Below are 24,068 nucleotides of genomic sequence, written 5' to 3' on the forward strand. Positions count from 1 at the left end.
CCAATGCGCCTCTTCGTTCGCTTATTTGCTATCCTCCACTCCACTATACAAAATCTAAATGATAACTGAAACTTCCTGGCAGATCAAAACTGTGTGCCGGACCGAGACTCGAACTCGGGACCTTTGCCTTTCGCGAGCAAGTGCTCTACCAACTGAGCCACCCAAGCACGACTCACGCCCCGTCCTCACAGCTTTACTTCTGCCAGTACCTCGTCTCCTACCTTCCAAACTTTACAGAAGCTCTCCTGCGAACCTTGCCTAACTAGCACCCCTGAAAGAAAGGATATCGCGGAAGTTTTATAGCAGCGCACACTCCACTGCAGAGTGAAAATGGAAGCATCCACTAGGCTGTGGCTGAGCCATGTCTCCGCAATATCCTTTCTTTCAGGAGTGTTAGTTCTGCAAGGTTCGTAGTAGAGTTTCTGTAAAGTTTGGAAAGTAGGAGGCGGAATACTGGCAGAAGTAAAGCTGTGAGGACGGCGCGTGAGTCGTGCTTGGGTAGCTCAGTTGGTAGCGCACTTACCCACAAAAGGCAAAGGTCCCAACTTCGAGTCTCGGTCCGGTACACAGTTTTAATCTGCCAGGATATTTAATATCTGCGCAGACTGCACTGCAGAGTGAAAATCTCATTCTGGAAGCATCCACTAGGCTGTGGCTAAGACATGGCTCCGCAATATCCTTTCTTTCAGGAGTGCTAGTTCTGCAAGGTTCGGAGGAGAGCTTCTGTAAAGTTTGGAAGGTAGGAGACGAGGTACTGGCAGATGTAAAGCTGTGAGGACGGGGCGTGAGTCGTGCTTGGGTAGCTCAGTTGGTAGAGCACTTGCCCGCGAAAGGCAAAGGTCCCGAGTTCGAATCTCGGTCCGGCACACAGTTTTAATCTGCCAGGAAGTTTCATATCAGCGCACACTCCGCTGTAGAGTGAAAATTTCATTCTATAAACGATAACTGTCTACACCTTATCACAAGTTGTAGACGATGTCGAGACGAACAGTTTGATGTAGGATACTCATGGTCTATCAAGCAGGAAATCTAATTCTAACTGACTTGAAATAACTACCAAAGCTACAGAGCATGCGCGTCGTGAGATATTTCCAGCTTTCTCTTGTTCTCTTCCAGAAAAGTATCAATCCTAGAGACAAAAAAGTGAATAGGACCTTTTTGGAGCAAATTTAGTTAAATTTTGTCCTTGTGTAGGTTTCGATAGAGGCCACAGTTTGTAAGTAGGCTGTTTAGGTTTTTTATTGGTAACGCCACCTCTGTATGAAAATCACTGGCTGTGCTGTGTGCAGTCCTTGGCTACTTTGCATTGTTGTAATACTCGCCATTGTAGCGTTAGGCAGCTGGCTGTGAACAGCGCGTAGCGTTGCGCAGTTGGAGGTGAGCCGCCAGCAGTGGTGGATGTGGGGAGAGAGATGGCGGAGTTTTGTAATTTGTCATGAATTGCTATATATATTATGATTATTAAGGTAAATACATTGTTTGGTCTCTATTAAAATCTTTCATTTGCTAACTATGCCTATCAGTAGTTAGTGCCTTCCGTAGTTTGAATCTTTTATTTAGCTGGCAGTAGTGGCGCTCGCTGTATTGCAGTAGTTCGAGTAACCAAGATTTTTGGGAGGTAAGCGATTTGTGAAACGTATAGTTTAATGTTAGTCAAGGCCATTCATTTGTAGGGTTTTTGAAAGTCAGATTGCGTTGCGCTAAAATAAAAATATTGTGTGTCAGGTTAAGCACAGTCATGTATAAATTCTTCAAAGGGGACGTTTCAAGTTGTTTCGTTAACATCATTAATTTAAATTTTCTCGTGAGGGCAGTCAAGGAAAAAAGTCAAAAACTAATTATGTTCATAATTAGATCTAAATTGACCCCTTACGAGCACAGTTGTTTCGTAGTGAGAAAGCCAAATAAGCAAAACGATTTAATTATTAATTTCATGCTGCCGGCCGCTTTGACAGAGCGGTTCTAGGCGCATCAGTCCGGAACCGCGTTGCTGTTACGGTCGCAGGCTCGAATCCTGCCTTGGGCATGGATGTGTGTGATGTCCTTACGATAGTTAGGTTTAAATAGTTCTTAGTCTAGGGTACTGATGACCTCAGATGTTAAGTCCTATACTGCTTAGAGCAATTAGAGCCATTCATGCTGTTGAAATTCGCAAAATTGTGAGGTAAAGTTACCCAGACGTCATTATTTTACAGTTTGTAAGGGCACGACTAAGCCAGTGGAGCAATAGCCCAGGCAGTGATCACCAAGAATAGCTCAAACTTGGAAAATAATTCGTGTAGTCGCAAATTTTCGTGTCGTGGGAAGATGGGGCGCCATGAACAACATAATAAAACTTCAGACCGAAGGAGTGTGTGTGTGTGTGTGTGTCTGTGTGTGTGTGTGTTTGAAGGTCACTCTTGCATTTTTTGACTCAATTAACTGAAAAACCACCGCCTCCAGCGAAAACGAATTCCAGTACAAAAGTGGGCTACGTTAAGTTTCCTTCAAAAAAGCTAATATTTATTTTTTTCTCTAGCACAAATTATTTGCGCGAAGGGAGCCAATGAATATCGAAAATATCGCGTGAAGGCCATGCGCTGTAGCTTAGGTGGCTTTTTATAGAGCAATTTGAGGTCGTTTTCCGATTCGATAGATCGCAGCTGTCCTATAGAAATTGCTCCTCTCGACTTTTCGTACATCACTCTGGTACCGTCTAAACAGTAATCATTCACACCATCTATAACAAAAAGAAACCAGAATGAGATTTTCACTCTGCAGCAGAGTGTGCGTTGATATGGAACTTCCTGGCAAATTAGAACTGTCTGTTGGGCCAAGACTCGAACTCGGGACCTTTGCCTATCGCGGGAAGGTGATCTACCATCATAGCTACCCAAGCACGACTCACGATCCGTCCTCACAGCTTCAATTCTGCCACTACCTCGTCTCCTACCTTCCAAACAAGAAGACCACCTGCCTGCGAAAAGCAAAGGTCCCGAGTTCGTGTCTCAGTCCGGCACACAGTTTTAATTTACCAGGAAGTTTCAAAAGGAAACGAGTATGGCGTCGAAGCCCTTGGATAAAAAGTTCCGTGTTTACTAGTCGCGTCAAATTTACTTACATTCCAAGTTTTCGACGGCTGTCTCCATCATCGTCTTTGAAAACCTGGTCTAATTGACTTGAGATTGTTCCGTTTCTTATTTTATTTCACAACGGTACGTTGTAGGTTTTCAAAGTAGATCGTTCATAAAATATATAAGCACGTTTTCTAAAAAATTAAAAATATAAAATACTTTTATGTTTTTAAAGTTATTAAAATCTGTTGGCACGAGCGCGTTTGGAAAAGTTGAGGGACGAGAAGCTCATGTGGCTCATGGCGAACGTTGCGTTGCATCAGTGCATCCGTGAGCTTTTACATATAATGACCAGAAAAGCAGCCATAAATAACAGAACAGAGAACAGAAGGCAACAGCAGCACTCAAAACACAGCCAATAAAAACGTTATAATTGCGAGGACATTATGGGTTACTCAAACTGAAGATAGGTGAAAGTCTGAAACGAATCCTTGCATAGAATAAAGTTTTAGAGAATGGCTGTTTACTGCATTCTTTAAAAACATTTTTAAAATTTACATCTGTTCGTGTGCATGTGTGTGTGTGTGTGTGTGTGTGTGTGTGTGTGTGTGTGTGTGTGTGTGTACACAATATGTAAGCAATAACACTAGTATTTCGATATAATGTAATACCTCTACGTACAACGTTACCTTGTGGATGCAACAACACTAAATCTCAAAAAAGTAGGTTCTTACACAATTAATCAAATAAGAGTACCACACGATACTAACAGAAATGTAGGTCATAGATCCTGGTGTTGAGTAACTACCACTTCAACTTTCGCATGGTGCGCGTTAATCCACATTTGTTTCTAAGGCTAAATTGCGTGGGGGTTCTAGGCAACTAAGACCAAAAAGAATGTCTTTAAATGAAGAAGTTGGAAAAAAGACTGGATTTCAATGTCTTTTGGGCGTATAGGTTATTAGAAACCTAGAGTGGTTCTATATTTAGGAATAGCCGTGGGAACATAAGTGAGATGCAAGTATGATGATTTGAATCCCTTTCCTCCCACATACGAATCCTAATCTCTTCCGTTGTTGCCTCCATTCTTTGTTTTAAGCAGCTCAAACTCTATTTTACCCTAAAAAGCCTCATTTCAGCACAGCTATTGCAATCTGCAGCTACTCTACCTACTTGTTGCAGTCAAGTTTTGCTCTGCATCTACAACTTTTATTCCACCACCCCTCCCTCGACACATCCCACAATTACCAAATTAACAGTTCCTTGACACTGCAGGATGAGCCTTATAGACATATCCCTCCTTTTAGACAAGTTGTGTCATTAGTTGTTTTTTTCAGTAATTTGATTCACCAACTCTTCATTAGTTATCTGATCAACCCATCGCAACTTCGCGTTCTTCTGCAGTTCTGCAAAAAAGAAGTTTCTTTTCTCTTCTTGTCTGTATGTTTCACCTTGTTGATAGCCTACACACCGGACAAATACTTTCACAAAAGGTTTGCTAACATTTACGTTTCTATTAAATGTTGACGTATTTGTCTTTTCTACGCACATCAAAAAAAGTTTCGCATCACCGCAGTGACCAGAATTCCTGAAGATAGACGTTGACTGTGGATATTATATCATAGACACAGTCCCTTTGACTGTTCAGAGATGTCACTAAATCCGTACGCTGCAGTCATGGACTGTGCGGCTGGTCCCGGCGGAGGTTCGACTCCTCCCTCGGGCATGGGTGTGTGTGTTTGTCCTTAGTATAATTTAGGTTAAGTAGTGTGTATTCTTAGGGACTGATGACCTTAGTAGTTAAGTCCCATAAGATTTCACACACATTTGAACATTTTTGTACTAAATCCGTACAAAGATGTAAGCAACCATGCATGAGCAGCGCCTATTAGACGGAGGGGATCCGACAGCCAATCAGTTCCAGTCATTCTACCAGGAAGGAAGTGCACGGCTCGTGTTGTCTGTAGTTCAACCATGCCTAGACGGTAAATGCTGGGGTTCTATCGCGTACACGTTGTTACTTTGTGCCAGGAAGGGCTCCCAACAAGAGAAATGTCCAGGTGTCTCGGACTCAACCAAAGTGATGTTCTTCGGAAGTGAAGGAGATACCGAGAGCAGGAACTGTCGATGACATGCCTCACTCAGGCCGCCCATGGGCTACTACTGCAGTGGATGACCGCTACCTACGGATTATGGCTCGGAGGAACCCTGACAGCAACGCCATCATGTTGAATAATGCTATTCGTGCAGATACAGGACGTCGTGTTGCGACTCAAACTATGCGCAATAGGCTGCATGATGCGCAACCTCGCTCCCGACGTCCATGGCGAGGTCCATCTTTGCAACCACGAAACCGTGCAGCGTGCTACAGACGGGACCAAAAACATGCCAAATGGACCGTTCAGGATTGGCATCACGTTCCCGCACATGCTTTCAACCAGACAATCGCTAGAGACATGTTTGGATGTAACCCAGTAAGGCTGAATGCCTTGGACACATTGTCCAGCGAGTGCAGCAAGGTGGAGGTTCCCTGCTGTCTTGTGGTGGCATTATGTGGGGCCGGCGTAGGCCGCTGGTGGTCATGGAAGGCGCCGTAACGGCTAAACGATACGTGAATGCCATGCTCCGATCGATAGTGCAACCATATCTGCAGCATACTGGTGAGGCATTCGTCTTCATGTACGACAAATCGCGCCCCTGTCGTGCACATCTTGTGAATGACTTCCTTCAGGATAACGACATCGCTCGACTAGAGTGTCCAACATGTTCTCCGTACATGAACCCTACTGAACATGTCTGAGATAGATTGAAAAGGGCTGCCGACCAGTGTGGCCGAGCGGTTCTAGGCGCTTCAGTCTGGAATCGCGGGACCGCTACGGTCTCAGGTTCGAATCCTGCCTCGGGCATGGATGTGTGTGATGTCCTTAGGTTAGTCAGGTTTAAGTAGTTCTAAGTTATAGGGGACTGATGACTTCAGATGTTAAGTCCCATAGTGCTCAGAGCCATTTGAAACATTTTTTTGAAAAGGGCTGTTTATGGATTATCTGACCCACCAACCACTCGGACAGATCTACGCCGAATCGCCTTTGAGGAGTGGGACAATCTAGACCAGCAGTGCCTTGATGATCTTGTGGATAGTATGCCACGACGAATACTGGCATGCATCACTGCAAGAGGACGTGATATTGGGTATTAGAGGTACCAGTGTGTACAGAAATCTGGAGCACCACCTCTGAAGGTTTCGCTGTGTGGTGGTACATCATTCGATGTGTGATTTCCATGAGCTATAAAAATGCAGAAATGATGTTTATTGGATCTCTATTCCAATTTTCTGTACAGGTTCAGGAACTCTCGGAACCGAGGTAAAACGTAAATGTCGTGTGACTAGGGCCTCCCGTCGGGTAGACATTTCGCCTGGTGCAAGTCTTTCGATTTGACGCCACTTCGGCGACTTAGGCATCGATGGGGATGAAATGATGATGATTAGGACAACACAACACCCACTCCCTGAGCGGAGAAAATCTCCGAGCCAGTCAGGAATCGAACCCGGGCCGTGATGTTTGACATTCTTAGGCGCTGATCACTTTTTTTTTCATTTTGTTCGATATAGTTCGTTGCGTTTGGTCCGGGTCGACGTCACAAGACATCCGTTCAAGTTGATCGTTGACTCCTTGACTCAGTTTTTTTATTACAGAGAGCACACAGCCCTCTGACCGAACACGCTGAGCTACTTTGCCGAAACCACTCATCTACCAGGGGCGGACGGAACGAGTGATGCAAAACTTTTTAGATATGTGTAGAAAATCTTTTCTTATTATTGCCAGTCAGCACTTCATACGCTCTTTACTTCAGGCATTGTCAGTTAGTGTGCTCCGAAAATAGTAATAATTGTCTACTACTTGAACCATGACAGTAATATTTGATTTCCCTGCCCACGCTGATTACCGACTGTAATGGTACGTAATAACTTAAGGCAAAGATTAAATTACTGCTTACTAGTCTTGAAAAAAAAAAGCAGTGGAAAATATCCAGTTCATTGATGTAATCAGCATAGAACTTATTGCTTGATTTCCATGCCATTTCGTTATTGTTCCGGAAGGCGAGAGAAGCGGCGGACAGGCAAGAATCGAGGATGGTGCCGCGAGCGAAAGATTTATCAGGGGGAGATTCCGACGTGGTTTCTCCAATCTTCTAGAAAACTGGTACATGTATTCACTTCTGAAGAAAAGAAACGTCAGATGCAGTTTCTGTGAAGGAATACGCCTTGTGTCCGGACTAGAGGACTCGTCTATGTCGGTGAAATGGGAGAGACACAAAATAGTCCATCAGTAAATCTACTGTTTGGATGACAAATAAAACTCTCTTTTTAGCTGATGCGTGTGAGAATAAAGTTCTTGCCACAGTCAATTTTAAGGGAAGTATTTTCATTGCATAACCTAAGAGAATTGTCGTATCTGACACCCCAGGTGGGGAACAGTTTACTCATATGGGTAGCTGTCTCTCGTTTGACACAGATCATGATGATGATTAGCCAAGCACAGTTCGGCAGCTGGAAGCTGAATCTCGGTAGTGCAGAAAAGGTGATTTATTTTATTTATCGTTTAGTGTGAACACTTGGACGTATGGACAGATGAATGCATCACGTTATAATGTATTAGCTGTATAACAGACATAAAATATGTAGTAAAATGAAAAGCAAAAAATACAGTGCAATGGACTGTAAAATGACCAGTAAAAATAAACTGCAAAAAGAGTCAATAAAAACATTAAAATGGACAGTAAGATGTGCTGTTCAATGCACATTACAATCAGCAATAAAAAGAATAATAAAATGAACAATGAAGTGACTAACAAATTTACGCTAAGAAGTTGACCGTCTTTTAAGGAAGATGGACAGCAAGGTTAATCGTTAAATATTAATGTAAGCCATTCAGCGAGGAAACAGCAGCATCCATCCGTTCATGTAGATCCGACATTTGTCCTGGTTGCGCTCTGAAGTAGCAGTCATAATAAGGTCCACTACTTGGCTCAGACCACTACAGTCACACTGAGGACTTGAGCTTTTGCTCCATTTGTACAGAGGATCGTGACACACACCATGTGACGTTCGAATTTTGTTAAGAGCTTTCAGCTGTCGGCAGGAATGTTCGAACCAAGTAGCGTCTAATAGTACCTCTGCTAAGACTGTAGTGGAGGTTTCCTGGACCTCAACCTTCGAACTGACGGATGAGGAACGTCTTCACGCACGAACCTAGGCCTGAAGTTACTGCAGCCACACGCATTTTCTTGGGTCTCAAACACTTCGGCTGACTAATACGACGAATAATCTTAATTAGGCAGTATGTACAGTAGTACCGTGTTCCTTTATTATCCGTCCTGTTTTCCTTCTAAGGGCAGAAAACATGCAAAACTCTGTCTCCTTAAGTGCAGCCGACATTTACACTGTTGGAAAGTGTGGTGTCACCGCCAGACACCACACTTGCTAGGTGGTAGCTTTGAATCGGCCGCGGTCCATTAGTACATGTCGGACTCGCGTGTCGCCATTGTCAGTGATCGCAGACCGAACGCCACCACATGGCAGGTCTCGAGAGACTTACTAGCACTCGCCCCAGTTGTACGGACGACGTAGCTAGCGATGCACACTGACGAAGCCTCGCTCATTTGCAGAGCAGATAGTTAGAATAGCCTTCAGCTAAGTCAATGGCTATGACCTAGCAAGGCGCCATTAGCCTTACATAGCTTGTATCTAAAGAGTCTCACTTGTATCGTCAAGAGCGATGTACCACAAGGATGGATTAAAGTTATGTATTCCAGCAGCTACGTACTTTTCTTTATAGCATTCATTACGTATCCTGTATCAGACCTATCTCTAGCCTGCGTGAGTTAACGTGTGCCTTTCGGCTACTTCCGAGTGGCGTGGCTGTCGTGTTACGCCACAACAGTTGGCGACGAGGATGAGATTAACTAGTTTCAAAATCTGTTCCTGTATACGAACATCAGAAACGTTCTGTGCAATTGCATCACATACCATTGTATCTGAATAAGGGAGTCCACATTCACACTCAAAAGCACAATCCCTAGTAAGGCCTTGCAATGTTGCAACCCACTCCCTATTAGTCTGACCGGCCGTACGTTTTGTACGAAAGAACGTATACCTTTTTGCAACGATATTGACTGTTTCTTTGAAATAGGCATCTAATGCCGACAAAATTTCTTCATAGGACAGAGTTGCTACGTCGCGTCGGGGAAACAATTTCACTATCACACGGTAGGTGGACACACCTACACAGGTCAATAAAAAAGGCTGCCGCTCGTTACCTTGAATTCTGTAGGCGGCGAGATGGAATCCAAATTGCTGTCGTCTGCGCAAAGAAATTATTCACAGATCGAGAAAGAAGCTTTGGCTCTCGTGTTTGGTGTTACTAAGTTCCATGATTTCTTGTATGGTCGTCACTTTACCATCATCACGGACCACAAACCTTTGACATCGCTTTTTCGTCCGAACAAGCCTGTACCTCCACGTACAGCGCAGAAATTCATTCGCTGGTCTATTTTCCTCTCGCAGTACCGCTACGATATCTTGTATCGGTCCACTGCTAAGCACGGAAACGCCGATGCGTTGTCCCGTTTGCCTGTTGCTGAGGATGAAGCATTCGATTCATCCGAACTTCCTTGCATGTTCCTTCATGCGGAAACCGATGACGTGGTCGAATCGTTTCCGATTGATTTTCGTCGTGTAGCTACAGCCACAGCTGCTGACCCTGTCCTTGCTACCGTTCTGCGTTTTGTTGCTACGCAATGGCCCTTGTCAAAGTCGCGGATCGAGGATCCGCTGGTTCGCCGATTTTTTGCTCACGAGGAGAGACTTTTTGTTCGACGTGGTGTTTTGCTGTTGTGTTCTGATAATGATCAGTCCCGAGTCGTGGTCCCACGTTCGTTACAGTCCTCTGTCTTACGGCTTCTCCACCAAGGACATTGGGGTATCGTGCGCACGAAACAACTTGCTCGTCAGCACTGTACTTCGTTCGGAATCGATGCTGCGATTACGAATATGTGCTCTTCTTGCATGGCGTGTGCCGAACAACAATCCGCTCCACCGCGGAAATTCTTTGCATGGCCGCAAGCCACTTCCCCTTGGCAACGCTTGCACATCGATTTTGCTGGTCCATTCTGGAATGCTCGATGGTTGGTTGTGGTCGATTCTTTCAGTAATTTTCCTTTTGTTGTCCGGATGTCTTCCACGACGTCATCTGCCACCATCCATGCGTTATCTGCTATCTTTTGCATTGAAGGTCTTCCTCAGACTATTGTTTCCGACAATGGCCCACAATTCATGTCTGCAGAATTTCAGTCATTCTGCAAGGTCAATGGTATTCAACATTTGACATCCGCGCCGTTTTCGCCTCAGTCAAACGGTGCTGCTGAACGATTGGTCCGGACTTTCAAGTCACAGATGTTAAAGTTGAAAGAGTCGCATTCTCGGGAAGATGCGTTGTTGCTCTTTTTGTCTTCGTATCGCTCTCAGCCCCGAGATGGTCGCTCGCCGGCTGAGTTGCTCCACGGTCGTCCTCATCGAACCTTGATGTCTTTGCTGCATCTGCCGCATCAGGTTCCTGTGCAGCGGCAGACTCCCGCTTTTGCTCCAGGCGACGTTGTATTCTATCGCAACTATCGCGGTTCACGGCGTTGGCTCGCAGGGCGCATTCTTCGCTGCCTCGGCCGTGCGATGTATTTGGTTTTAGGGACCTCTGGTGAGGTGCGTCGGCATCTCAATTAGCTGCGCCTCTGTCGTCGCCTGGGTTCTGCCGCTCCTCGTCTGCTTTCAGCGACGGTGCCGTCCGGTCAGCGCCCTGGGGACCCATCTACTGGCTCGCCTCATCCCCAGGTGTTACCGACGCTGCCTTCCATTTTGCCTCATGGCGGCGCGCCGCCGCCGCCGCCTGTTCTCCCGCCGGCGCCGCCCGCAGTGGACGCGTCGCTGCAACCGCCTGGCGCCTCCCTGGGTCACGCGCCGCCGATCGCTTCCCGTGACCAGCCGTCCTCTGCCATGGAACTCTTACCCGGTCCGGACCAGACGTCGTCTTCGCCCGTCGGGTGCCCCGACCAAATGGAGGTCGACCCTTCGGCCCCTCCTGTCTCTCTATGGGCGCATACACCGCATGTTGGCGTGCACCCTGGAGCAGGTTTTCAGGCGTTTCCTAGCTTCCCTCGGACCGAATGGCCGGGTGCGGGTGGCACAGCCTCGCCTGTTGTTAGGCTCCCCACCTCATCGCATACGTCGACATGGGGTCCTCCCCACGGCGGGCGGAAGCCTTATAACACGACTGTTCGCCGATTTGCGGGGGAGGAATGTGGTGTCACCGCCAGACACCACACTTGCTAGGTGGTAGCTTTAAATCAGCCGCGGTCCATTAGTACATGTCGGACCCGCGTGTCGCCACTGTCAGTGATCGCAGACCGAGCGCCACCACACAGCAGGTCTCAAGAGACTTACTAGCACTCGCCCCAGTTGTACGGACGACGTAGCTAGCGATGCACACTGACGAAGCCTCGCTCATTTGCAGAGCAGATAGTTAGAATAGCCTTCAGCTAAGTCAATGGCTATGACCTAGCAAGGCGCCATTAGCCTTACATAGCTTGTATCTAAAGAGTCTCACTTGTATCGTCAAGAGCGATGTACCACAAGGATGGATTAAAGTTAAGTATTCCAGCAGCTACGTACTTTTCTTTATAGCATTCATTACGTATCCTGTTTCAGACCTATCTCTAGCCTGCGTGAGTTAACGTGTGCCTTTCGGCTACTTCCGAGTGGCGTGGCTGTCTTGTTACGCCACAACAGAAAGGTTTTCAACTACGAAGAAAAATTTCAAGTTCTTCGCAATGTGTCACGAAAACAAATTAATCAATAAAACAAAGTTTGAGAGGACATAAAAACAGAAAAATCATTACAAACTACCAGCATGTTTGAGTACTTGCAGGGCAGCACCATGTGTTAATCAACACATCGAAGAGAACAGCCAAAGTTGCAAATTTCACTTTTATTTACTGGATGACTAGTTTCGGTTTCATCCAGGTAGTCAAAACGCTATTTCTCACAATATAAGAACCATTGTGTACTACCTTCTTCGTGGGTGATAACACCTCATAAGGATTCTTCTAAATAATCTCGGCCTAGCGTCTAAATTCCCTATAATTTGATTTATGTGGTCATTACCCTTTGCTTCGCACTGGATAGTTACTCCTAACTCTGGAGCGATTTGTCGCCTATAGTGTAAGCGAAGAGCAGTGGGTTTCTTCGCCTATTTATGCAAAGTATGGTGCATCATTTACGTGCGAGGACAATTGCCAGTCTCTGAACTAATCGATATCCTCCAAGGTCGGCCTGCAATTCGAACAGACTTCTGACGTCGCTACCTTCTTACAGACAACTAGGTCCTATGCGAACAGGCTCATGAAGCTTCCGACGGTATCCATTAGTTTCCTTATACGCAAACCGCAACAGCCCATTGACCCCTGCTACCGATACTACTGAAATTGCCTTTACATGTGTCGATTTTCTTCCGTTAAGCTCGACATGTTGAGCTCCGTCTTCAAGGAAGCCCTGAAGCCAGTCACATATTTCGTCCGACACTGGGTAAGACTGTATTATGTTCACTACGCGATAGAGCCAAACTCAACCGTCAATCAGCAACTAGGACACCGATTCTCGAGAGCTCTGGATATCATGTAGTTATAAAAATTGCGAGGTGCCGGGGCAAGCAGTGTACTTAACACTAAATTCTAGAATCTACATACGTAAATGATGCTCTAAGCCCCCCCTATTCTAACTCCGACTTTTGCTGTTGCACATGGATTAAAATATATACGCGAACTGACTGTAATCAACCCTGCAAGTGGAGTAGAAAAGAGTTTGGCATCTGCAATAATTTAATTTCATAAATAAGTTAAATAAAGGAAGGTTTCATTAACGCAGTGAGAAATGATGGGTTGCTCTACCGATTAACAGAATGAAATTTCTGTCCAAAATAACAATATGATTTATTAAGACTAAACACAAAATAATAAACAAAAACACATGAAACATTTATAATACAACAAATTGGCTCAAATTGGATACTCAAACAAACGCTGTGAAGGTGAAGTCGTCCCTAAGCTAGATTGTCAGGTTTATGACGAAGTGGTATGTGGAACCAATTCCTTGCCACTAAAATCTTAAGAGAGACACACAGCGAACCCAACATTAATTGCTGCTACTCAAGACAGAACAAAGTTAGAAAAAGGCGCGCTCTGCTGAGCTCTGATTATCACCTAGGAAAATCCCTATCTGCCGGTGCTGCGGACATACATTACCAAACTGTCTTCTTAACTGCCAGAACACGATCTGGCGTACCGGAGGCGATGGCTGGTTGCTTCGACGTCCTCGACCGAAAGGCGAGACCTGACTACCCCTGAGCACCCGTACAGGCCGAACACAGAACATTCCCGCCCCCACGACTGTGGCCGTGGTTAAATGTTCCAATCAGCAACTCGAAAACCGGCGGAAAATTCCACTCCATTGCCGGAGCACTACCATTCCACCAATGGAGATTCTTGGCGCCAATTTCTGCGCTGATTTTGCTACGTCACGGAGCTATGCCCTGAGCAAGCCAATCACAGTTACTATTTTGCAGAAAGCGCGGGAATTTTCCCGCCAGAACTGCCCAGGTACACAAGTCATTCCCACGCCTCGCTGGTAGCCCGCCAGAAAGTGTTTTCACTAAGTTTCTGCGAAGTAACGGACCCTCTACCCCAGCCGCTACTTCAGGCCACTGCTGGCGTGTCTCTTGACAATGTCGGCGTCTGGAAAGCATTCACTCGACTCCCTCACACTCGTCGGCTTAACCCTCTCGAGATCCGCAGAGCCCGCCTGTCACCGGACCACCTGGGTGACGAGAGACGCTGCGTGGGAAGTCCGCGTGTGAAGGAATAGCAACTTTTCACTGCATGCAATTAGAGACAAAAATCATAAGATAGAAATATGAGAGGGGGCTCATGCCACCTCTCATAGCCCCTACGCCATTTTAGATTGTAATTGGTGAGCGGTTGGCTCACTTAGGAGCAAGGTAATGATTCAATCGCCCAAGAACAATCTTACGAACTGACTCCACATGCCGCACTCTATAAAAAAATCGTTGCAACTGAAAAATGCAGCTCGTAGAGGGAGGATTATTTATGATGTAGCCAACTTCCCCTTTTTAATATGGAACACTAACACTCACATCACAGATCCATACCCAGGGAGCCCCTTCCAAACACCGATTCACACAGACATTCATGCTCTAAATATGGCCCGGGCATGTGAGCCAAATATGGAGCACTTTATTCTTTACAATCAGAGTTGGAGTGCTCCGCAATTAAACGCCCAAGATTTTACAACAATTTGAATCATGAAACTAACCTGACCTCACTCACACGTGATACTATTTAAGTTAACAATCTCTTTGTGAGCTTTCAGAATCTAGTTACAACCTCCGATTCATTCTGTCTCCCTGCAGCAAGAATAACCTTTACAAAATGTTCCCTGAACTGATGGTCCATTCACAATGACAGTGGTGGTATCTGCTTCAGTTTATGTGGACTTCAGGCACACTGTTTGCATACACACAACTATAAATACAAAATACAAAAAAAAAAAAAAAAAAACATGGTGTGGAGAACAATACAGTAATTTGTAATAAGAATTACAGTGTAAAACACAAATACATACAAGGCATAACATACATTACAAAAACAACACTAGAGAAAGAAATTTAAGAAAAAAAAACAAGGTTCATGGGGCATCAAGTTGTGCGTGCACATTGCACAAAGTTCACGACTGTGCTGAGAATGAAGCACTAAATCACCTTGTTAGAAATATTCGAAGCACTTCACAAATTCCACAGTACTGACATCACATAGGGCTAAACGTCGGGTGTCGTTGCTACGTTGTTGCAACGGCAATAGGGTGTGCTGGAGCATCTGCAGTACTCTGTTGAGATTGCACCAAGACCCACGCATATGATCATGGCAGTCCGGTAGGAAGACACAGTGATAGGCTCTCCTCACGTCGATTAATTGTCTCTGAGGTCTACTTGTTGGGATACATTACTAGTCTAGGTCTCTTCTCTCGCTGGACAGTACTTTATGTTTCCCAATATTGCAGTTCGACGAGGGATGATGGCAAGCACAGTGACTCCACAAGTGTGTGAGGTCATCCTTAGAGGATCGAACTAGGAGCGACGATTGCTAAAACTGCTCTCTAATAGAGAGGAGAAGTTAGAAATGAGACCATACATTTGTTAGTGTGGCACGATACTGCTTTATGTATGCAGATCGGCCAATGCTAGTGAGTTGTAAAAACCCAATCAGGTGAGTATATAGCGTCCCTTTCTGTCCTGAGGCACATGAGGCACAGGTTTTGACACGATATGTGATTTTCTTCGTGTACTCACGACAACGTGGTCTGCCGCAGGGAATCCCTCCAAACGGCTGCCGCGTCCGGAGAGGTAGCAGGCTGTCGCGTGTGGGTCGCGTGTCAGTGTCAACGGCCAGCCTCACTTTCGCTTGTGGCCTGGCGAGGGCTGTCTGCCACCTAATCCCTCAGGTATATGGCCCGGTGACTGTCAGCTTGTAGGACCGGATGCTCTCGCGCCCTTCACGTCAGGTGGCGCGCTGACGCTCTCTTCTTGCGGGTAACTGATGACCTCTTGTTTTTGCTCCGGCTAGCCTCTGCATTGCCACGATCCCCGTCATCTGCACAGTTCTTACAAAAATCATATGCCTAACTTTTCCCCATGACCTTCTATGTTATAATAAATTTACATAACGATACATTGATGGTCTGTCATTTCAGACACTCTAATTTTAATTTTATAGTTATTTATCTGTAGCTATCTTGGTGTATCTAATCTAGACATGGAAATAATTTATTTTGATATTTGTGTAGAGACCGATCTCAGTATTGTACATGGTGTGTGATAACTGATGCTATGTAATGGATGAACAACTAAATGTGTGGGCCTGCACTAATATTACTATTAATTATATAGATCGACAGTAGACATGCTCAAGAATTAACTACCATTTGCCAACGATCTACATTCTATGTCTTTTGAATAAATTATGTTATTATGCATGTCGAAGTTTTACTGAGCTTATAAAGAACAAGCAACTATTCTACGTTCGCTCGCCGGTCGTCCCTCCATCTTGGGTCTGTGATTTGATGACCTGAAAAATAACATCCCAACAGGCGCGTGCCAAACACTTGTGGTAGAAAACCCCCACAACATTAATCTAGTTATTGTTGAATCCTACAGTTTAACTTATCCTAGTATATCGTACCCTTTTTTTTTGTTTGTTTACCTTATACAATACTCTTACATAATTCCTGTTACGTTGAGATGTCTCGCTGCTCGCCGCTATTGACGACAGTGATGTGCGCGCCGTACGACATGACCCCCGAGTTTTCATTACGCCTCACTGAAACTCCAGAGACTGGGTTAGCCATGGCTATACACGACAATAAATCTATAGTTGCAACTTCCTTCTCTATGTGATGCGGTTTTCGCGATCAAAGCACACCTTTCCAGAGGCAATGTAATACGACCAAGCCAGGACTGGTTCCTGTTGAGGATTCAGTCGCCCAACACACGCCAGCTACACAGTATGTCACGAATATCCAAGTATAAGTCCCTGGTTATTCGTCTGTGACAGTCACGAGCGGCACGCTAAATCCCCAACCAGCACATTGGCATGGTAGGCTTTATGCCCGCATTTCTCTCGTCTAGGGCACCATTGGAGTCAAACGCTCACAGGTTCACCCCGACTTGCAAGACAACGATGCTGGCGCAGCTCTGCAAAAAACTATACTGCCCATATTCATCCTCGAAATCACGCAATATACCACAATCTTGCAGTGCACTGACGCGTGCCTGCAAGCATTGGTATGAACGTCTCACGAACTGGTTGTGGCTGCTATGGAGCGTATCACGACTTCTCAGAACGCTTCTAAGAGCACGTTCTTGTATGCGCCCGTTTGTGCGACATCTCGTCACTCATCTTTATCCCTTAACATGGACACCAGATAGGAAAGGACAAAAACATTGCTCATGGAAAGGTAGTGCCTCTTATCGCAACGACAGAGGAGATCCCGAACATAGACAAAAAAAAGTTAACAGCAGTAAATTCTTATGCGAGAAAACGCAGCGTTTTAATACTTTAACAATCTTAATCTATTAATGCAACGATTATTGTTCCCCGAAGAAAGGTTCATATCTTTGCCTATTCTACTATGTACACCGCTTACACTACTACTATAGCAAGGTTCATGTATTTGCCCATTCTACTATGTACACCACTTACACCGCTACTATTCCACGAACTCCTTTATGTGAGAGATGTGGTGGAGTCCTATGGACTTCTTTCCTTTCAGCGTCTCCAATTCGTAAGCATTGTGGTGAGCTGCTCTCCTTATACGGTACGGGCCGTTGTAAACAGAATAGAATTTTTGGCATTTCATTTTTTGTTTGTTCGAAAGTCGGAAAGACTTAACGAGCACCTTTTGTCCAATTTGGAAGTGTCGTAGACGAGCTCCCCTGTCGGCACGTCTCTGCCTGACCTCTGTTGCAGCCCGTATCCTCTTGAGAGCCAAATCCACTATGGCTTGGTGCTGCGTTCGCGCCCTTGGTGGGAAGTTTACGACCTCGGTTATCAAGTCCTTAGGAATCCGGTTTTTCAGTACTGTAATGGGTGCCAATTTTGTTATCCCATGGGGTGCCTCATTGATCACCTCCTGGAAGTCTTTAAGGAAAACGTCCCATGTCGTGTGCTGTTTGTTACAGTACAACCGAGTTCTTTAATAACCCGTTCTGCAGCATTCGAGCTCGGATGGTGTGAAGGTATAAAAATGGGATCAATTTTACATCGACGCAACGTCTCCTTCCATGTTTTCGACTTAAACTGTGGCCCGTTATCAGAAATAATTCTACTCACATGACCAACCTGTGGTAGGAAATCCCGGATTAGGTCTCGTGATGTAGTTCGTCCTGTCGCCCTCTTCAGTGGCGTAAAGGTAACGTATTTGGACGTTAGTTCAACAAACACTAATACGTAAGTATATCCTCTTCTTGTTCTTGGCAAAGGTCCCATCAAATCTGTTACTGCTAATTGTCTTAATTTGGTCGGTACGATTGGGTATAATGGTGCCTGCTTGCTCACAGTGGTGTGCTTAGCCTTTTGGCAGTCTTTACACACCGACAGTACCCTCCGAATTCGACGCTCCATGTTTCGAAAGTAACACATGGTCCTTAGCTTGAGATTGCACTTGCGTGGTCCGAAGCGTCCATAGCTGAGGTGAGGATGCCATATAACCTTGTTTATTAGGTGTTCAGGGATGCATACCCCCCATTCAGTGTCATTTGCATAATTTCGGTGGAAAATTATGCCTTTCCGCAAGAGATAAAACTGCCTTATGGTGGCGTGTCTTCTGTCTATCCATTTCTGTTTCAATAACACTAGGGCAGGGTCCTTGTCTTGCTCCTTCTTGATGTCCTGCATACTACAGGTAATAAAATTTTCAAAGGCTACTTTCTGCATATAGAAAAGGCAGTAGTGATTTTCCTCCAGATCTTCTTCAATGTTGTGATCAAATCCGATCGGTGACCGTGATAAGGCGTCTGCAATAATGTTCTGACTGCCGGGGATATATTCTATCGAAAAGTTGTACTGCTGCAGATATGATGCCCACCTAATGAGCCGCCTTTGATTAAGCTTTGCAGTCATCAAGAACTCGAGTGCCTTGTGGTCTGTGTAGACCCTCGTCTTGCGACCAAACAGAAGGTATCTGAATTTTTCAAACGCCCATACAATAGCCAGCGCCCCTAACTCGGTTACTGAGTAATTCCTCTCACTCTTGGCTAGTACTCTGCTGCCAAACGCAATTGTCTTCCACACCCTGTTTCCTTCATGTACATAGTCTTGGAACACCATGACACCCAGACCTGAGTATGAACTGTCCGTTACTATGCAAAGCTCTTCTGCTAAATTAGAGTGTGGTAGGATGGGTGCTTGTAATAATGCGAATTTTAATGCTTTCCATTCGGATTCGGCCGCCTCATCCCATTCCCAAGGAATCTTCTTTCCTGTAAGTTGATGCAACCCAGGACTGCTCTGAGTTTTGACATGTATAAAGCGGTTGTAAAAATTTATGATCCCCAAGAATCCCCTTAACTGCTTCTTTGTCGTAGGAATGGGAAACTTTTCAATCGCTTCGATCTTTTCGGGATTTGGCGCAATGCCCTCACCCGTGATGATATGTCCTAGAAATTTGACAGAGGACGTCCCAAAATTCGATTTTTCGATATTGATAGTCACTCCGTATTCCTTGAATGTCGCAAGGTGTTCACCGAGGACCGCACTGTGCTCTCCCCAAGATTTCTCCGCGATCAGCAAATCGTCCACATAGCTGGTGACATGACGTTTCAATTATCGCTTAGTATGCCGTTCAGCCCCCGAATGAATGCGGCAGATGAAACGTTCAAACCAAATGGTAGACGACGAAACCGGTAACATGTTCCAAATGCTAAAAAGGCTGTGTACTGTCTGCAATTTGGATGGAGCTCAATCTGCCAGAAACTCGATTTTAGATCAATTGATAAGAAGATTGATATTCCATGGAAGTTTTGTAAGAGTTCCTCTAATCGTTCCGGTTTGTCTGTTTCGGGTTCTATTATGGTATTAATTTGTCGCGAGTCCAAGACTAAACGAATACTACCATCTGCCTTCTCGACTACTCTTAACGGGTTATTATAGGCTGAAGCTGTAGGTTCTATTATTCCTTCACTCAGCATTCGCTTAATTTCAGCTGCTACTTTCTGTCGATATGCCAAGGGGATTGGATAGGGTGGCACACGAAACTGGTTGTGCAGACGTACACGAAATTCATATTGGAAGTTCTTTATTGATCCTGTCTTGGGAAGGAAGACCTCCGCATGTTCTACTAGTAATTTATGAAGTTCTTTGCGGCGGTCGCACCTTATATTCTTTATTGCTTCCACTTTTTCTCCTATTTTCTCCTTTATTTCTCCCATTATTCCGACTTCATTCTCATCTGTGTCCTCTCCCCTACCCGCAACGTCGACCTGTTCTTCCTTTCTGTCTTTCAGACACGCATAGTTTATCCGTACACAGTTAGACGGTAGTTGAGCTGGGATCAGCTGGTCGTCGAACTTAATGTGGACGGGATTCCCTTTCCTCAAAACCACTTCACCTCGTCCTAGATCAACTATCGCTTCACGTTCATTTAGGAAGTCCGTACCTATTATCATGTCGATCGCCAGACTTGACACTATCCAGAAGTTAGACACTATTTTTTATTTTGTGTCCTTGGCAGTAGAATTCCAGTCTTGTTTGTTGGGTGACCTCCGTACATTTACCCGCTAATGCCCCTTTTATTTTGGTTTTCTTAACCGATATGACAGGTCAGTCCATCTCCTGAGAGCACCTCTTGTATGCTGCCTCAGATATTGCTGTTATGTAGCTTCCACTATCTATTATCGCATTCATACTCTTTTCAGCTATTGCTACTGTGATAAGAGGCTGCCGATCTTGTCGAGGAGTTGCTTTATGTTCCTCGAGCAGGATTTCTGATAAATCTTCGTAATGTATCATCCGTAGTTGGCCAGGTCCGAGATTACGTGCGAAATTCCGGCGACCTGTGTTCGCACTAGTCTGGCGTCAATCCCTTGTTAAGCTTCCCCTCCTCTGACGTGCATTAGGATTTGCGGGTCTAGTTTCAATCTCCTGGTTCCACTGTTGTCCTTGGTTTCGCTCTCTCCAATTACGGTCGCTTTGCCGTTCGTTATTCCTCCTATCCCAGATTCCTTGTCTAGATTGACCCTGCTCCCTGACGTTCTGGTTTCCGTGTCTTTGGTTTCCATAACCTTGAATAGTGTAACCTTGACTTCCGTAACCCTGGTTTCCTAACTGACCAGTGCTATTATGCGATCTGTTGTCGTCTTCCCTTCCTGGCCCGTGGTATGTGTTACTTTGCCCCTTCTTCCTGTCCTTTGCGTCTTGTTTATCAAAGACTACTTCAAGTTCGCGCAATAGACTCTTGAATGCTTCTATGTCAGATCCACACTTCCCGACAAGTGTCTGTTGGTACCTAACTGGCAATTTGGAAAAGCAAAATTTAATGATTTCTCCGTTGCTATATGGACTATCTAAAAATTCCAGAATGAGATTTTCACTCTGCAGCGGAGTGTGCGCTGATATGAAACTTCCTGGCAGATTAAAACTGTGTGCCCGACCGAGACTCGAACTCGGGACCTTTGCCTTTCGCGGGCAAATGCTCTACCAACTGAGCTACCGAAGCACGACTCACGCCCGGTACCCACAGCTTTACTTCTGCCAGTACCTCGTCTCCTACCTTCCAAACTTTACAGAAGCTCTCCTGCGAACCTTGCAGAACTAGCACTCCTGAAAGAAAGGATATTGCGGAGACATGGCTTAGCCACAGCGTGGGGGATGTTTCCAGAATGAGATTTTCACTCTGCAGCGGAGTGTGCGCTGATATGAAACTTCCTGGCAGATTAAAACTGTGTGCCATGTCTCCGCATTATCCTTTCTTTCAGGAGTGCTAGTTCTGCAAGATTCGCAGGAGAGCTTCTGTAAAGTTTGGAAGGTAGGAGACGAGGTACTGGCAGAAGTAAAGCTGTGGGTACCGGGGGTGAGCCGTGCTTCGATAGCTCAGTTGGTAGAGCACTTGCCCGCGAAAGGCAAAGGTCCCGAGTTCGAGTCTCGGTCGGCCACACAGTTTTAATCTGCCAGGAAGTTTCATATCAGCGCACACTCCGCTGCAGAGTGAAAATCTCATTCTGGAAACATCCCCCAGGCTGTGGCTAAGCCATGTCTCCGCAATATCCTTTCTTTCAGGAGTGCTAGTTCTGCAAGGTTCGCAGGAGAGCTTCTGTAAAGTTTGGAAGGTAGGAGACGAGGTACTGGCAGAAGTAAAGCTGTGGGTATCGGGCGTGAGTCGTGCTTCGGTAGCTCAGTTGGTAGAGCACTTGCCCGCGAAAGGCAAAGGTCCCGAGTTCGAGTCTCGGTCGGGCACACAGTTTTAATCTGCCAGGAAGTTTCATATCAGCGCACACTCCGCTGCAGAGTGAAAATCTCATTCTGGAAACATCCCCCAGGCTGTGGCTAAGCCATGTCTCCGCAACATCCTTTCTTTCAGGAGTGCTAGTTCTCCAAGGTTCGCAGGAGAGCTTCTGTAAAGTTTGGAAGGTAGGAGACGAGGTACTGGCAGAAGTAAAGCTGTGGGTACCGGGCGTGAGTCGTGCTTCGGTAGCTCAGTTGGTAGAGCACTTGCCCGCGAAAGGCAAAGGTCCCGAGTTTGAGTCTCGGTCGGGCACACAGTTTTAATCTGCCAGGAAGTTTCATATCTAAAAATTGATTCTTCTTGAGTAAATCATCAAGAAATTTGGTTGCGCTCCTACGCCCGGACACTTCCAGTTCAGGACAAAATATTATTTCCTCTTTAATCCTGTCTTGCGTTTCTTTTGACCAGTAGGTCCGCAGGAATGCACCAACAAATTCCTGATAAGTCCGACACGTCACTGCCACACCCCGCATCTTTTCCGCGGCTTGGCCTTCGATGTGTCCACACATGAATTCTAATTTTGCCTGGGTTGGCCATGATGCCGGTAATGAATTTGTAAACTGCATCACCCAGCTCTTCGGATGCATCGACCCTCCATTTTCTTTGAACTTCTGGAATTTTAGTATCGACAGGAAGTGATTATGATCAAAATCCTGTCTGATTCTCGCCCTGGTGTTGTCACTCGTTTCCGATACTTGCACGTCTGCTGAGTGTCCTGCTCTACCTTGCTGATAACTGTGATGTGCTACCTCTGTATCACAGTGGAAGTGGCACTCAAAATTCCCGCTCCTAAGTGGGCTACAATTATTGGAGCTATTACTCGGTGTTTCTGCGTGTGCATTGTTAGTTCCGCACTCTGTCACTGGGCTAGAGAACGGCGGGCTTTTCCTTGGAGAAACAATTCTGTGTACTCCACCATTGGTATTCGAATGCGCAGTGCTCGTGTGCCCGTTTTGCTCTAGTTTTGCTATCCGACTCTCTACTTCTTCCATTCGTTTCGTGGTGTTCGCAACCGCGATATTACCTTGAGTTTTTAAGAATGCTAGGGATTTTGAATGGGATTGTGTTGTACGTCGCAAGCGCCCTGCGAGTTTAGAAGTTGCTTCCGCGTCTTTCATTGCCCCTACTGCTGCTGTTTTGGCCAGGCCTGCTACTTTTTGTGCAGCCATTGACATTTGTTTTACTTCTCCACATTCTTTTTTTGTTGTTAGTAATTCTCCACGAATTTCCCCTATATGGGAAATTATTGCCTCAGTGTCCTTCTTACGCTGTTCGTCAGCTTCTTCCTTCTCCCTCTTACGCTGTTCGTCAGCTTCTTCCTTCTCCTTCTTACGTTGTTTCTCCTCTTCTTCCTTCTCCCTCTTACGCTGTTCGTCAGCTTCTTCCTTCTCCTTCTTATGTTGTTTCTCATCTTCTTCCTTCTCCTTCTTAAGTTGTTTCTCCTCTTCTTCCTTCTCCCTCTTACGCTTTTCGTCAGCTTCTTCTTTCATTGATCGTAGGAAACTCAGTATTGGGTTTACGTCATCTTTTTGATCCTCTTCAAACGTGGGAGATGTAACTCTGGACACCTGGGGGCTAGAGCTCTGACGTGGCCGAGCTAACCCCTGTCTGCTCTCGTTCGTTTGATTATAAACTTCTGCTACCGTCTCGACCTGTGTGCCTGTCTCTGTTTCATCCTCTACTTCACTATCATAATCACGGCCGCAACGCTGCTCTGAGATCGCGTCCAAATCACCTTCCTCATCAATGACCCTGGCGTCCTGTCCCGTTAAAAATGTACCCATCTCATTTCTGAACCTATTCCAGTCAGTAAACTGCCCCTTGTCCATTTTGTTTTA

At 45.6% G+C, this 24,068-nt stretch overlaps 1 non-coding gene across 1 annotated transcript; it reads right to left on the bottom strand.

Moving 5' to 3' along the window:
• Positions 1 to 21,370: 21,370 nt before the first annotated feature.
• Positions 21,371 to 21,445, bottom strand: Trnas-cga (transfer RNA serine (anticodon CGA)). The gene has a single exon. It is a non-coding gene; the product is annotated as a tRNA-Ser (tRNA).
• Positions 21,446 to 24,068: the final 2,623 nt, after the last annotated feature.

The sequence above is a fragment of the Schistocerca serialis genome, chromosome 4 (genome assembly GCF_023864345.2).
Source record: "Schistocerca serialis cubense isolate TAMUIC-IGC-003099 chromosome 4, iqSchSeri2.2, whole genome shotgun sequence".
In the NCBI taxonomy this organism is placed as follows: Eukaryota; Metazoa; Arthropoda; class Insecta; order Orthoptera; family Acrididae; genus Schistocerca; species Schistocerca serialis.